Genomic DNA, 16,830 nt, shown 5'->3' on the forward strand with positions numbered 1-16,830 from the left:
GGAAAAATAGTAGAGCAAGAGATGGGTGGTGATCCAATTCATCATGAGCCAATGGTTCATGAAGTGTTGCTGCAGGATACTCTTTGTGAGCATTATTTTAGACACCATGGTTGCTTGGATTACTTCTTGAAAATCAGGGATTATAATGAAGAAATTGCTGTAGAATTTATGCATTCCTTTAATGAAGGAGAAGCTACAGTTAAAGGTTTGAGGGTTATTGCTATGAAGCAATGAATAGCAGAAGTAATGGGGTTTCCGTAGGAAGGAGAACTATTTATAGAATCAAAAGATGCAAGGAGTGCCAGGGCAGAGTTCACAATTCCCACGGATGGACACTTAATGGTGGACAAACAAGGAACTAGAAGGGTTTCTCTACCAACACTTTGGCCTCAAGTAGCTTTTTTATGTTATGAAATACATTACATGTGAATGGAGATATTCAAATCTGCATTCACCTCATTTTAAATTACTTAGTCATCTATGGCATGGTCGGCGAGTGAATGCTCCTAATTCCTTATATGACCTCATTTCTACAAGTGCTAAGGAGACGCGGAAAAATGGAAATCGCTCCGTTAGCCATCATGGATTGGTTAAGCTACTTGTACAGCAGTCCCTAAGAGATGTTTCACAAATAAAATGGGGTGTATTTGAGGATACACAACAATTTAGGGTTGAAGATGCCCTTGTTGTAGATAACCCTCCGGTTGAAGAAGAAAATTTTGCAGAACCCTCTTCCCCTGTAGTTGCTGCAGATGAGAATTTGCTTATTGCTGAAGGAGCCATGGTTATTATGGAAGAAAAGACAACGGAATCAATGTTACTACTTATCAAGTTGCCATTAGTTTCATGTCAAAGTTATTTTATACACTCTAGTCGGTTATCTCTACTGAAATATTTAGTCGGTATGCATAGTCTAGTCGGTTACAGAAGAAAGTAAGTCTCAAAACGTAGTATACACCGAGCTGTCTATCGAGCAGAAAAGATGACACACTGAGTTGATATATACCAAGTGAAATGGGTTACCAGATTCATTGAACCTAGACATACATATGAAAATGTGTTACAAGATCAAGGCACATCTAACCGTTATCACATTGGAAATTGCACTTAAAGATTGTGTATGATTTTGAGGTCATTTAACCAATGAAATAATTTGCATGGTTATTCATTCAATAAATCATGTTTGTAAGATCAAAGCAATGAAAGGATCACTATCATAAGAGATCTATTTATATAGCATGAGCTAAGAATTAAATGAGTGTGTGCATGAGTGTAAGAAGACTGTTACAGAGACATAGAGGTCACCGAGAAGGTTTTTAGAGAATAGTTGAAGAACAGAGTAAATAGAAGGGTTTACCGAGTTACTATATGGGTTATCGAGGTATGCTATAAGAAAGGTAACTTATTCTGAGCACATAGAATCTGCTATAACATTCCAGATGTAAAGTTGCAAATATTTGTAATAATTTTATTGTAATATTAAGAAACCTTTAACAGGGTAAAAGACTCTAATCAAGTCTATAAATTGTAAAGCCTCTAACTAGGTGCAACATTTAGTTTAAGTGTTGTGAAATCCTTTAGCAAGGTACATCTAACAGATCTTGATACTCCTAATAGGGTAAGCTATTAGAAATAGCTAAACATGTAACTCTAACCTAGCACTCTTTATTATTGCAATAGTGAAGTTGTGGGTGCCATCCCCACCGCAGTTTTTCTCTCTAACCAAGAGTTTCTGCGTAACCAAAATATGTGTTATGGAGTGAATCATGTATGATTGTTATCTATTTGTTTTAGCTTTATATTATGTTACTGCACAATTTAGTTTATGCATAACAGTAAAGTTATTATTGAGGAAAAGTTTTGGAGTACTGATTCACCCCTCCCCTCTTAGTACATTAGCCTTCCATATTGGGCCTAACAATCAAGTGAAGAACAAGCCTCTACTTATCTTCAAAGAGATTCGCCAGTTCTGTGAAGGAAAGGAAAAGTGTTGGGAAGGGATGAAACAGATGAAGAACTTATGACCCAACCGCAGGTAACTCAGATTCCTCCTGCAGCCAAGAGGCGTAGGACAAAAATTAAATTCTTGTAGCCATTCCAAGAGTTTATGTAAGAAGAACACGTAGCAAGACACATAAGACTCATCCTATGGGTAATCCGATAGAGGTTATTATAGTGGAAACTTCAGAAGAAGGAAGCCTTGCAAAGGATGAAATCCAAGAAAATGTTGCTGAGGATAAACTAGTAAATATTGCTTCTATGGCACAACAATTTGAAGAAATTGTTGAAGATATTCTACAACAGCCTGAAGAAAATATTGGAGAGATGTCAGCATAGATTGAGGAGTTTATTGAGGAAATCCCACGGTCTAAGGTAGCACCTATTAGACCTCCTTCATCTCTAAGTAGTTTATCTATTTCTTTATTATTTTATAGACAATGGGAAATAGAGAGGGCTAGGTTGCAAGGGATTATTGATAAACAACAAAAAGAAATTGAAAAGAGAGATAATAGAATTGAGGAATTAGAAGCTAAGGTAGAAATAATTTCTAGTATGGTTCCTGAGTTGATGCAGTGTAGGGTACCTCCAAGAGTTTAGGCAATACATTTGAAAGAGCGGTATCTGAACTTCAAACTAAACCGCATTGTTAGGGACCTTAACCCCTCTTTAGAAACACCTGAAGGATTATTTTATGCTTACCAAACCTCTCCACCTACTGTGAAGAATTTTCTATGTGAATTATACTTACATAACTATGTTGTACACTCAGACAGGGAGTGGAACCCTTTATTGTATATTGGGGATATCCATATCAAAGCTTTAATGTCATGGATCCAAAATGAGATTATCATGGGGGCACAAGCCAAGGAGTATGAAAAATTAGAGTTTGACTGTCCATTACCATTAAGAAGGGAATCAAAAGCACCAAGAGTTCTTTATTATGATTGGCAGAAGTTACTGGTAAGAGATGAGCTTAGAAAATTAGTGCTTCCAATGAGAGAAGAAGTCTATCAAGCATATGAGCATTTGATTCAGACTGATAGGACAACTACAATAGAAGGGTTAACTCAGCACTGGAATAATCTACCAGAACAGTTAAAACAAGGAGAACCTTATTCACTACAATTTTTCTATGTAGTCATGCAAAGAGCCCCCAGATACATACAGTTAGGCAGGGAGAAAGCCAACAACTGGCTACCATTGATCTTTCAACTCCTAATCCTTATGTGGTTGCTTTTGGCATGTTAGCCTACAGAGTAGAACTATGATGTAGTCACAAAAGAAATAGCTACAAGGTCTAGGCTGGAAAAAATGAAAGGATTTAATTGGAACTTGGCTTCAGAGGGGACAGGTCAGGGCACCGTTGGTGATTTAAGAGTTACAGCGAGAGTCAGAAATTTTCCTTTTCTTGGAGGATCAACAAACTCTTAAATTTGGGGGGCATGATAAGTTGAGACTTTGTCATATTTTTATCATAAAAAATCTTAGGTTTTTGACATCTTTTGGTTTGTATAGTAGTAGTGAAGTGTTGTAAATTGACTATATGTATTCCATGTGTTAAACTTGAACTTATGAAATTATGTTTGAACTTTGCCGGTCTATTCCTGCAGTCATGCCATTTATTCCTGCAGCCAAGTGATTTGTTCTTGTTGCTATGTAGATTATTTAGGGTAATATCATATGTGAATTAATGATGCATTAATTAAATAAAATATATATGCATGTCCTTGTATGTTGTTTTTTTTGTAGTGTAGATAATAAATGATGTCGCGGTGGATATTCTCCTTTCGTGCCTGAAGAAGGAAGAATCACGTAAGAAATAACTGCAGATCAAATTGAAGAGGAGTTGAGCAAGCGCAAGGTATGGCATGAGCAGAGTAGCCAGGCAACACTATGAAAGTTTAACTCTAGTAGGCATTGAATTCACAAAATACTGCCATGACATGCAAAGACTATGGTTTAGTTTAGATCCATGTTTCCTATAACCAAGCTCTAGTTATCTTCTTCATCAGTCAATCATCCACCTCTTCTTCTGGGCATGATTTGAGTTGTTCATTGTAGTTGATCTTTGGCTTTTAATAAGCTCTTCCTTTTTTCTTAGGAGTTAGATAGAATAGAAAGGAATAGAGAAGAGAATTTTGATAAGCATTCTGGAGTTTTTCTTTTAAAACATGTAATCATTTTAAGGAAGCAATGAATAAAACATATGTTGTTCTTATCTACTAAAAGTATTTTTCTGGAAGCTTGATATCACTCATCCAATTGGACCCATTTGGTGAGTGGTCCTGTGTTTATGCTCATTGAAATTAGTTCTTCTTTAGTTGCAGTAGAAGTTCATGCCTTGACTGTTCTTGTAGCCAAGCCAGAACAGAGTGATTTTTGTTATTTATATTAGATCATTCCAGCATTATTTTTATAAGTTTTCCTATAGCCTTCTATAATTTCCATTCTTGCCTTTCCTTTCTGCATAATGTTAGTTATTGAAGCAATGCAAAATAACCATTGAAGGAGCTTAGTACATATATAGTGCAAACCCATTTCAAGTTTTACATCCCTAGGTTGATAACTAAATGAACACTAGCCATGAAAATAGTAACTTTACCAGATGAATGTCCAAACTTCGGGTTGAGATTTCAATTAGAGTTATTATTATTATAGTTGGAGTGGACACATACCAAAGAGCCATGACAATATTATTTCATGACATGATCCATAATATAATGGAAGATTACGTGGATGATATATTGGCTAAATAAAAAACAAGAGAAAATCACCTTTTAGTTCTTACAAAGATATTTGATTGGCTAGAACAGTATAATGCCAGATGAAACCCAAAGAAGTGTGTGTTTGGTGTAACAAAAGGTAAACTGTTAGGGTTTATAGTATCAAATAGATGAATTGAAATAGACCCTGCCAAGGTCAAGGCAATCATTGATATGAAACCTCCATCAATACTTAAACAACTTAGAGGGTTACAAGGAAGACTGCAATCCATAAGGAGATTCATAGCACAGTTGGTAGATAAGTGTCACCCATTCTAGCATTTACTCAGGAAAGGAGTTACTTTTAAATGGATAGAACAATGCCAGGAAGCTTTCCAAGCTCTGAAAGATTATTTTTTGAACACACCAGTGTTAATATCTCCTACTCCAGGGCAACCTCTATTGTTATACATATCAGCAACAAACTCAGCTCTAGGAGCTCTATTGGCCCAGCATGACAAAAATGGAAAAGAAAGAGCCATTTATTATATAAGTAAGACTCTGATCAGCTATGAGCTTAATTATACCCCCATAGAGTGATCATGCTTAGCAGTAATATTTGCATCCCAAAAGCTTAGACATTACATGTTGAGTCATAAGGTACAACTCATTGCACACTTTGACCCACTCAAGTACCTATTGAGCAGAGAAACATTAACCAGACAAATTATAACAGATCAATTAGTAGAGGCTCCTATATAGGACATTCACCCTTTGCTAATAGACTGTCCAAACGAATCCATGTTTACATTAACTGTCTCAGTAATGTGGAAGTTATACTTTGATGGGTCATATACAAGTCACAGATCTAGAGTAGGGATTCTCTTCATTACTCCTCAAGGGGACGTTATACCTAGGTCATTTAGGATCAATTTCCAATGCACCAACAATATGGCAAAATATGAAGCTATCCTCATAGGGCTTCGTACAACTGTACAATGAAAAATACAAGAGTTACAAGTCTGTGGTGATTCATAGTTGATTGTAAACTAGGTCAATGATGATTACAACATGAAGGATGACAAACTCATGCCTTATAAGAAGTTGGTCAAAAATTACAAGGAGCACTTCAGCAAAATTACCTTTGAATAGATCCCAAGGATGCAAAACAAGGCAACAGATGCAATGGCTACCATAGGATCTCTTCTGAATATGCTTGCTAATGAAACTTAGGTTGAGTTCATCATAGAATAGTTGATGCTACCTGCATATGACACTCCCCTATTAGAATATGTATGTGCAATCGTGGCTCCAGAATCACCTTGGTACAATGAAATATATACATATTTACATACTCAATACATGTCACCGGATCTGTCCAAGAATCAAAAGAAGAAATTTATTCGTCAGGAATCTAGGTACACCATTATAGCTGATACTTTGTATAGAAAGGGTTTCGATGGAATTCTTCTCCGATGCCTGGATGAGAATGAGGCACACCTTGCTTTAAAAGAAGTACATGATGGAATCTATGGGGCTCACCAAAGCAGTCCGCCATTGTCAAAGAAATTGTTGAGAACATGTTATTAATGGCCAACCATGGAAAAAGATGCTTACAAGTATGTACAGAAGTGTAAACAATGCCAAATACGTGGAGACCTTAGTCATGCACCAACACAAGATCTTCAACCCATCGCATCACAATGTCCATTTTCATAATGGGGATTAGATCTAGTGGGTAAAATCAACCCTACTTCTTCCAATGGGCACAAGTTTATATTGACAGTCACTGAATACTTTACCAAATGGGTTGAGGCAATTCCTCTAACATACACCACTGGAAAGCAGATAGCAAAATTCATGTTCAACTACATTATATGTAGATACGAAGTTCCAATGTGCTTTGTTACAAATAATGGGCATCCATTTAAAAACCAGGAAGTGAAAGAGTTGGGTGATAAATTCCACATACAATAGAGATTTGCCATACCATATTATCCACAAAGTAATGGCAAAGCAGAGGCTACAAATAAAACAATATTGAAAATTCTTAAGAAAGTAGTCACTAACATAGGATGGGACTAGCATCTCTAGTTAAATCCCGCTCTCTGGGATTACAGAATAGGAGTATGCACACCTACAAGAGAAACACCATATTCCTTGGTCTATGGTACAGAAGTGATACCCCCCATTGAAATAGAAATACCATCTCTAAGAGTCTCCTTACAGAACATCATATCAGAGGAAGACTACAGGGTAGCAAGGTTACAAGAAATTGAAACCCTTGATGAAAAAAGACAAACAACATTTAACCATCTACAAGGATATCAAAACAAACTGAGAGGAAGTTATAATAAATGGGTCCGCCCATGAACTTTTCAAGTGGGAGATCTAGTACTTAAAGAGAATCAAAGGAACCTAGCAGAACAAGAAAGGCCAGGGAAATTTGAACCTAACTGGCTAGGTCCTTTCATTATAACAAGGGTCATAGGCAATAGAGCATATAATTTGGCTACCATGGAGGGAGATCCACTCTTTGACCCTATGAACAACATGCACCTCAAGTGATATAATACCTAAGGGCTATACAGTTTAGGTTTTATTTTCTGCATTGCATATCATATCATTTAAAAAACTGCATTACATATAGTTTCTTTTTTAAATGCATCACATTCTCAAAGTTTTGGCAATTACATATAGAAACATCAATAAAACAAGGCAACTGTCCAAGTTTATCATCTGTTTGCATCTAAGTAAAACAAAGGTCATTTCCTTTCTTAGATATTTGGACATGAAGTCTTTGAGGTTCTAAGGTCATTCATTTTCAACATTACCCAGTGACAACACTTTACTTATGGTTGGGTAGCAATTTCACTATTTGAGAATTGTTAACACACAATCTATCAATTGCTATATCTCACACATTAAGAAGATCTCTAATTCATTCTAGACACCAAGTTGATCATATGAATAGTGAAAAATCTAAAATTCTGCTTCAGTGTTGTTGTAATTGTCACACCCAAGTAGGTTTCATTACTTACAAGTCAAGGTAAGAAAAAAAAAAAGAAAAAAAAGAGCTATGCCAAATATCCACCTCAAGGCAAAAGAGCAATGATATATAACTGAAATATCATGTATACAAAGTGCGATAAAAAGCTTGACTATGGGAACATGCAAGTAACCTCATCAGGGCTATGAATGCCTACTAGAAATGGAACAATATTTGAGAAATTACAGTCTATAACCTCGTTGGAGCTCTCAAGGCTTGCTGGCAGCAAGGCTCTATTTGGGATGCTTTTGAAGTTAGAATAAACCATGTAGCTAGCCATATAGGATGCTAGGGATCTTTAGTGAACACAAGAGAAGGAATTAACTCATCTGCACACACATGGGAAAAAGAAGATTAAAGTTTCAAGAACCAGTGGGGAAGTTTTCCACATCTCCATTTGTAAATCCTAGTCACTAAGTGTGTTGAGATGAATGTTCCAAGGGACCTTAGGGATCGATTGACTGCTTATCTATGAAATGTTTTGCACCTCTATTTCAATTGATGTATTACAAATGCAAAAACAAACACAGCCAACCTTTTTTGAATAGGAAATGTATCTTCCTCCTGCATATTGCATTCACATAGGTCATGTCAAAAATTCATTTGTCTCCATATACATTTTGCAGATCATCATGTCATACAAGTCTGCACACTATAGGCATAACTGAAAAAATCCAAAAAATCATATAAAGTCCTGAAAATCATCCAAAAAACATTCAAATACGATCCTGAAAAAATACCAAAAACATCTACAAAATGTCCTGAAAAAAATCATCGAAAAACATTCAAAAAAAAAAAATCAACCAAAAACATTCAAATAAGATCCTGAAAAAATCATCCAAAAACATTCAAATATCGATCTACATAATCCAAAAACATCAAAAAAGCTCTTGGAAAAGAACTAAAAATCGAAAATCAATCAATCAAAACAAACTTGCAATAAAATGTCTTGTGAGAAAAAAATACCCTAGTAGATATCCAGCAAACACTTCGCACGAAGTTAACAAAGGATACGACTATCTAGTCAAACATCTATAATCAACTGATCAAGCTGTCTTATCAATCGTATCATATCCATATCAACATGATCATTATCTTGTCTTAAATAGAAGAGGATACACTGGAAATCAGATAGGTCAGTCTTAAATGGGGTCCGCAACTTTTTGAGATTAGACATTATCAACCATCACATCAAGCAATTGAGAACGAAGGCACAAGGTTAGTACAGCTGCTAAGTTTTGTCTGGGTCAGTCTTTATCTTTTTATCATTTGGCAACAGATATTATTCCTATGCTACTCAAGGATGTCTACAAATGACTAAAGGAGCTATGATGGGCATTATCTTTTTCTTTGTTTGTTGTTTGTGGTGTGAACCGATGAAATTCTAGGGAAATTGCTCTAGTGGGTGTCTATGATAAGAGCCTTCACATCAAGGTGAAATCACCACACATACCTCGACCCTAGTGTAATTCCTAGAATGGAGGGTTCACTCCTTATCTGCTATGTGTTTGTTTCTACAATGTGATATCTTTGCATCTTGGTTCCTTATACCCTGATGTGCTAAGCTTCATTGTTCAAAAATAGGGCTCAGTGATGAATATATATTGGTGCAATAAAATATGTGACACAGGTTTGTGATTCATTCAATTTCATTCTCATTCTCATCTCATTTTCTTATTGATAGTTTGTTGATTTCTCATCTTCTTTGTAAATCGCATTCTAACATTTTTTTCTACCATCAATTTTTTTTCTTTCTATCATCTAAATAACATTTCTTCAAGGTGTATCTGAGTTAAAATTGGTTCAACCATTATCATACAAAAAAACATTCATATAGATTCATTTGCATTTCATATAGATTCATTGCATTCATTTGCATTCATTATGAGTTCATTGCATTCATTTTAAAATCCATTACCATCATTAATACATACATGTACTACCATTGCATTCATAATCATATAGAATCAAATAGATAAGCATCATAAAACTCATAACATCATATAAGCATAAATGAGAAACAAAACATACATAGATCACTATCATAAGCCGCATGTCATATATATAAAACTCAAAATTGATAATGTGTGTGAATATAATAAATAAGCCTGAAGGCTCAGATAACATGATCAACCAACACTGCCTTTGTCAGTAGGTGGATCCTGTCCACTAGATCCTACCCCAAGATGTCGAGGTGGTCCCATAACGTCACCACTACTACTTTGTCACGAAGTAGATCTATTTGATCTCCTCCCCATAAATGCATTGAAGCTAGGCTCTATCTGACCCTTAGGGATGGCTCTCTCATATGCCTACCGATAATAAATAGACTCCTGCATAGCAGTGAAATACCTATTTGCTTGGTCGTGCGCATTTGTACTTGCTCTAAAAAGTTGATCAAAGGCATCCATGGTAATATGACATCTCCGCACCACCTCATCTCTCTCCCTTTGAAGACGATCTCTCTCAGCTTCAACGACACCATAATCTGCATGATAAGTCTCTCGATCGATATCTCATCTAGTGACCTCATCCTCCAAACTCTAGAACCATGCTCTAAGAGTTTGCAACTCATCATCCTCACCTCCTCTCTCACCCTCAGCACTAGGCACATCCTCTAGCTCCTACATATCCTCATCATCACCTCCATCCTCTCGATGACTCAGAAGAATCATTGTTGTCCTCACTTCTAATAGACTCGGTGTCTCCTCCAATGTCTACATCCTCATCTCCCTCACCTCCTCCCTCATCATCCTTACCTCCTCTCTCAGCTCCACCATCTCCTCCAACTCTCTCCCCTACATCTATCCTCAATCATTGTCTAGGATGGCGAATCTATTGTGTTGTAATTGAAACAACAGGATCAATCAAAGGCACTGGCCTATGCCTAGCAAACCATGCATCATACTCCACCATCATCCCTGGATCCGCTGCACCTCTACCCCAACCCTAGAGTAATGGCTACAGAGAATTAAACTCGATAGAAGCAACATGTGGCTGTATATAAACACCCCAATCAGATACCTCGCATGATACATGAGCAAAATAAGCAGTAACCATAGGTGTTACCTGTACCTCACCAAATTGTCTCAGAACCTACCATGGAAGATACATCTCGATAATCCACTGGGTCTCAAAGGTCCTACCAATAAGATATCTCTATTGTCGGTAAAAAGACAAGTGCACTACATCATCAGGCCAACCGGGGCAATCTAAGTATGGTCTCCAAATAAAATGCTAGAATATGTCAAACTGATGTCTCTAGTACAAGGTGTTCCCTGAACCTCTATGTTTGATACCTGCTATATACCTAAAAGCATAAGGCTCACCAGGCTGCAAGTCTACATGAATGACAGGCCTAGCAATAGAAATATGCTCCCATGCCCATGCCTGAAGCAAAGTAACACCACAATTGATAGAACGGTATCCAAGATACACAATAGCATGCATCTGATAGTACAACATGGCAAGTAGACAAGGACCCCAAGCATATAGTTGATGATGAATAATCATATCACGAAGCACTTTGCCCCATCCAACTAGAAACCCATGACCTCGTCTGTTAGGTATCAGTAAACCACCGACAACACTGCATAATACAATAGTCAGGTCATCATAGTCTAAACATTCCCAAGGGATGTCATAATGGCCACTGATCTGCAAGTCCTGAATCTCACACACGAAAAGTGCACATAGTCTAGAAATTCCATCATCATGGTCATATACAACTCTCTCACCATGAATGGGATTCCACAGTATACGCTATACATTCTCTAAAGTAATCGATGCCTCACCAGTCAGAAGATGAAAAGAACAAGTCTCAGAGTGCCACTGCTCTATCAAAGCTGTAATCATGGCCCTGTTGGCCTTAACCTCTAGCAAATGTAAAACATGATATAGACCAAGTTGTCGGATATGCTCGATCTCCTCATTTGGTAAGTTAGCTCGAAGATCAAGTCCACTAGGTCTACTCTGTTGGTAGTATAACACTCCAATATTCTCTTGCAATGAGAAAATGTTCACAATATCAGATATCAGATCCCGAAAAAATAAAAATAAAATTCAAACACATGACAAAAAATTACACATACAATGAATGTGTGATAGTTGTGACTAATGCGGTACAATTATGACTCTTGCGTTATGTTTAAAGCTAATGCATAATGAAATGGGCGCATGCGTAACAATAAACACTTATGCCTAAAGAAATGAGTGAATGTGGCATGTTTAATACTAATGCGTAACACTTACGACACATGTGTAGCATTTAGAATGTTTGTGGTACAACTAACACTAATGCGTAAACATCGACAAGCGATTGCATGACACAATGCAAAAATTGATCATGGAAATGTTTTTGGAAAATAGCATAAAATAGGCATAAATCAGGAAAAAAATTGGAAAAATACCATGTCGCCAGTCCCAAGAGGTCTCTGATATGAACGTACTTGGTCAGACAGGTGCAATTGAGCTCTATATCCAGCCATGATGATCAAATACTTAGAAAAAAGCACACAAATTGTAGAGAAAACCAAGGAATTCCCAAATTGCAAATGAGCAAATGAAAACCGAAAAATCTCTATTTATAGCTCAAAATTAGGGGTTTTTGACACCTCGATGCCTGTGGTCCCCGCTATCTTCAAACACCTCATCGCCTACTCAAACGATCTCGAAATCGCATGAAATTTCACCAATTGCTCGTTAAACTGATATCGAAAACATGGTCTCAATTTTGGAATTTTCTGACCACCTTTTCTGAGGGGGCATAGTTACACTATACAACAGTATCACCAAGGCATACTGGGGCAGAATTTTTTGTTTTCTTTGAAACAAAGTCGTTCTGACATTGTCTCAAGGAGGGGCAATTGTAGACACCTAAAAATGTCTCATTGATCATGTACTAATTATTCCTCTTATTGATCAAATAATTTGTTAATTATTTAATTGAGTTAATTAATCTTATTCTTCTAATTTCATATTTCCTCATAATCTTACTAATTATTCTATTTTCTTATTCTATCATCATTTAATCATTTTAATCATTTCCTAAATATTAATTAAAGATTTATTATTTAATTAATTGTGATTAATCCCCCAATTTAAATAATCTTTATTATGTAAATAAATTACTAATTATTCAATTTCTATCTCTAATCATCATTCAATCATTAAGCCTCTTCTAAATATTAATTAAATATTTATTACTTAATTAATTATGATTTAATCCTTTAAATTAAATAATCTTTATTATTTAATTAAATTCCATTTCTACATAATTAAATAGTTTCTTTAAATTATTTAATTAACTAATTAATTCTTCCCTTTTCCAAATCCCCAAATTCTAATTTCATATTCTTCAAATTTCTTCCAAATTGAATAACGTGTGCATGATTTGAAAAACCAAATTGAAAATCAAAGTTAAGTTCTAAATATATTCAAATACAAAATTGAATTAATAAATTCAATTATTTGGATTAAATATCAGGCAAAGATTAAATTGAAACTCTAAATCTAAATGCAAGCACATGCTAAATTAATTAATTAAATCATTTATCTCTTCAACTTCTATTTCCATCTTTCAGTTAGCTTTTTCTAAATTAAGCTCTTTGTGTCATCTTCTTTATTTCCACCAATTATTCTTTTTCTTCCCTCAATCAGCTTTTTCTCAATCAGTTAACTCAATTAATCTACTCAATCTATTGAGTTTCACTCCTACAATTAGCAGTTCAACTATTAATTTTCATTTGAGCTCACCTGAGTTCCACCTCTTGATCAATCTATTCCACCTTTCAATCAATCTTCTCCAATTTTCTATAAATTGAGCATCCAATCTCCATTTTCAATAATCATGAACTTTGAATCTTTGTGTCACTTGTAGGTTACCAGCACAATATCTGAGAGCCATCATACCACAAAAAGGTGAAGAGCAATGGAAGCAATACACGATCTTGGGATAGGGAGTTTTGATTTCATTTGATTATTTTAATTCCTATTTGCTAGATTGTGTTATTTCATTGTCTGTTTGTTAAGATTCTTTGATTAGATAAGGATTCATGATTTCGCTTTTGCTTCTAATTGATTACTTGTTTTTAAGATGAATTTTACATGTACACAAAGGGCACCTAGGATTTAGAAAAAACATACTGCCTCGAAGGACTGCAAGTTATATGTATTAGGGAAGTCTATAGAACGAAGAGGTATCTTTTTATGCAAACAAACTGTAATGGAGTATTTTCTAGTGTAGCTTATGTATGCAATCATCTCTTAAGGATCAAGATATGAAGGTTCATTGTTTCTTTTTCTAAGTGTATGTGGGAAAAGCGGGTCGATAGAACTCAATATGTGGAAAATGGAGCTTAAAGAGGCTTTGCTCACACACCCACAGGACTTCTTGGTGCAAGCTATGGAGTCATGAAGTATGGCTCAACTTCCCAAGGTTGGTTCCATGGTTCTCGATCTCACAAGGCCCCTCAAACCAATGTCTTTGCTCTCAGATCACTGAGAAAAGTGGTTTAGGGATGTCAAATGCAAGAACGAGGGATGCTTTGGTTGATTTTAAGATGAAATGCATCCTAAGCTATGCATGATCCTATAAGTGCAATAAACTAGATTATAAGATGACAAGATTAGTAGCAAGACTATCCTAGCATGATATACTAGTCTATGATTAGGCTAAATGATAAAGAAAATACTCTAAAGATGCATATTTAGATTAATTCCTATTTAAAAGAGAGGCTAAGTGATGAGTATAAATGAGATATTAAAACTTGCATGGATTTGAGTATAAGTGTGATGCTAAAGACTTGGATGATGAAAATGGAGGAATAAGAGCTCTATTTATAGCAAAAATAGGGCAATGGATGGCCATGATTGAAAGATTTAATCAAGGGTTGAGTTTGAAAGTTGGGAATCCATATTTGCAATTGTCACCAATGAAATGGTGACAAATGTCAACATAAGACTGGGTTGAGAAGAGAGGTAGGAAGCATTAAATGCTTGAGAAGACCTCATGGTTATCTTAGGGGGTAAGGGTTATGGTTAAGTTAGGATTACCCATTGGATAAAGGTTTTACCCAAAGGATAAACTCTTGTGCAAAAGATTAAGGATAACCATGGTCAAAGCAATAAATGTTTGATAAGGCCCTTGGGTTACATGGAGGTTGAGTTTAGGGAAAATCTTTAATCATGCTAGAGGGTTGATTTAACCATTAATGGTTTGGGAGACTTTCAAAGTTAAGTGGTTGAAGCCTTTAAGGGTTTTCAAAGACTTTGAGGGTTTGAGAAGTGACTTCCCTTTGTTTAGGGATGTGACAAAGTTTAGGAAATGGGTTAGGTTAATTTAGAAGTGATTAGAAGAGTCTAGAAGGGGTTAGGAATAGGGTTTAGGAAGCAAGTGGGAGATGTAGGATTTTGCAAGTGGATGAAGGGATAATAGGATTTAATTGAATAAAATGAATTTAATTCAATTTGGTTGCAATTTGGGGAAATCAAATAAATTAGATTTATTCAATTTAGGGTAAACTATTTAATTAAAAGTGGATAGAAGGGATTTAATTGAATAAAATGATTTATTCATTAAATGTCAAAAGAGGCCTAGTAAATTTAATTTAAATAAATTGAGTAATTTACTTAATTTAAATAGAGGAATGTGGGTGATTTAATTAAATTGGATTTAATTAAATAGAGAAATGAACATAAAATATTCATTTAGGAATATGGTCATTTTTATACGTCTACATTTTACCCCTCTTTGAAGTGACGTGTGTGCACATGTTAATTCAAAGAAAATGATGTGTTATCATGATTTATGATCAAATAAAATTTTTATGTTGTTTTGAGATATGTCATGCCCCAATTTTGATAATTGATGTTGATAATGCCCCCTCGGGAGATGAATCAAAAATTTGGAAAAATTTGATGTGATTTGATAATTGTGTTTTCTTTGCAAAATTTTGGCTATGTGGAATGCTTGAATTGATTCATCTCCCAATAATTGATGTGTGTGAGGGTATGAGGAAGACCACGAGCGAATTACATGCTCAATCCCCTAACCCTAATTTTATTTCACCCTATAAAAGAGGAAAAGTGCATTGTTTTGTCTCATTTGTGCTTGTTGACTTTAGAGAAAGAGACTTTTGGAGAGAAGACAAAATCCCTATTCCAAATTCTATGTATTGATTGGTGTATCGGAGGCCTACCGCGTATGGACCACCACTAAGTAAACCTTTTTGACCCCTTTTTGATTTTTGATTTTATCGTTTTGGGTACTTTTTTGGAATTTTGCATGTGGGTTTAACGTTTTAGTGCATCTAGGTTGTCGGTCAGCACATACGAAAAATTTCATAGTGCATAAGGTTGTTGATTTAGGTTTCATCCGAAAAATGTAGGGTAACACATAGGTTTTCTAGGTTATTGCATAGGTTTGCTAGGTTAGTGCATAAATGCACATTAGTGCATTAGGGACACAGGGTAACACAGAAAGTGAAATAGGTAGTGCATCAAGTAAACCTAGTGCATTGGGTAGATAGGGAGTCACATGGGTATGGGCAAGTAGCGCGTAGGTTAGACCTAGTGCATAGGGTTAGATAGGTAGTGCAGCCACAGGACAGGTTAGCACATAAGTCAGGTTTTAACGCTTAGGGTAGCTTAGATAGCACATTAGAAGATATAGGTAGCGCATAGAGTTAATCTAGTGCATGGGGAAGATAGGATAGTGCATGGAGAAAATAGGTTAGTACATCGACTCAATCTAGCGCGTAGCCAAATTTAGTTAGCACATGCTATCAGTTTTGCGAGATAGGATGATTTGTGAGTGAGGAAAATTGATAGGATAAGGTTAGTTTTGTTGGGATAGGTGTAAAATGTTTCATTTCTATGTTTGATGTCATGGTTTTGATTGTTTATCCAATATAAGTGCCGATATAACTTGGTTTTACTTGTGATTTTTCAAGTTATTCATAGATATCGATGTGGATTTGGTATAAACTTCATTTGGTGTGCATTGTTTCAAGTTAATATATGTGGAGCCTGATTTGTGTTACAAGCTGATATGATTGTGGAACTTGAGTTATTTTACAA

This window comes from Cryptomeria japonica, chromosome 1 (genome assembly GCF_030272615.1).
Source record: "Cryptomeria japonica chromosome 1, Sugi_1.0, whole genome shotgun sequence".
NCBI classification, from domain to species: domain Eukaryota; kingdom Viridiplantae; phylum Streptophyta; class Pinopsida; order Cupressales; family Cupressaceae; genus Cryptomeria; species Cryptomeria japonica.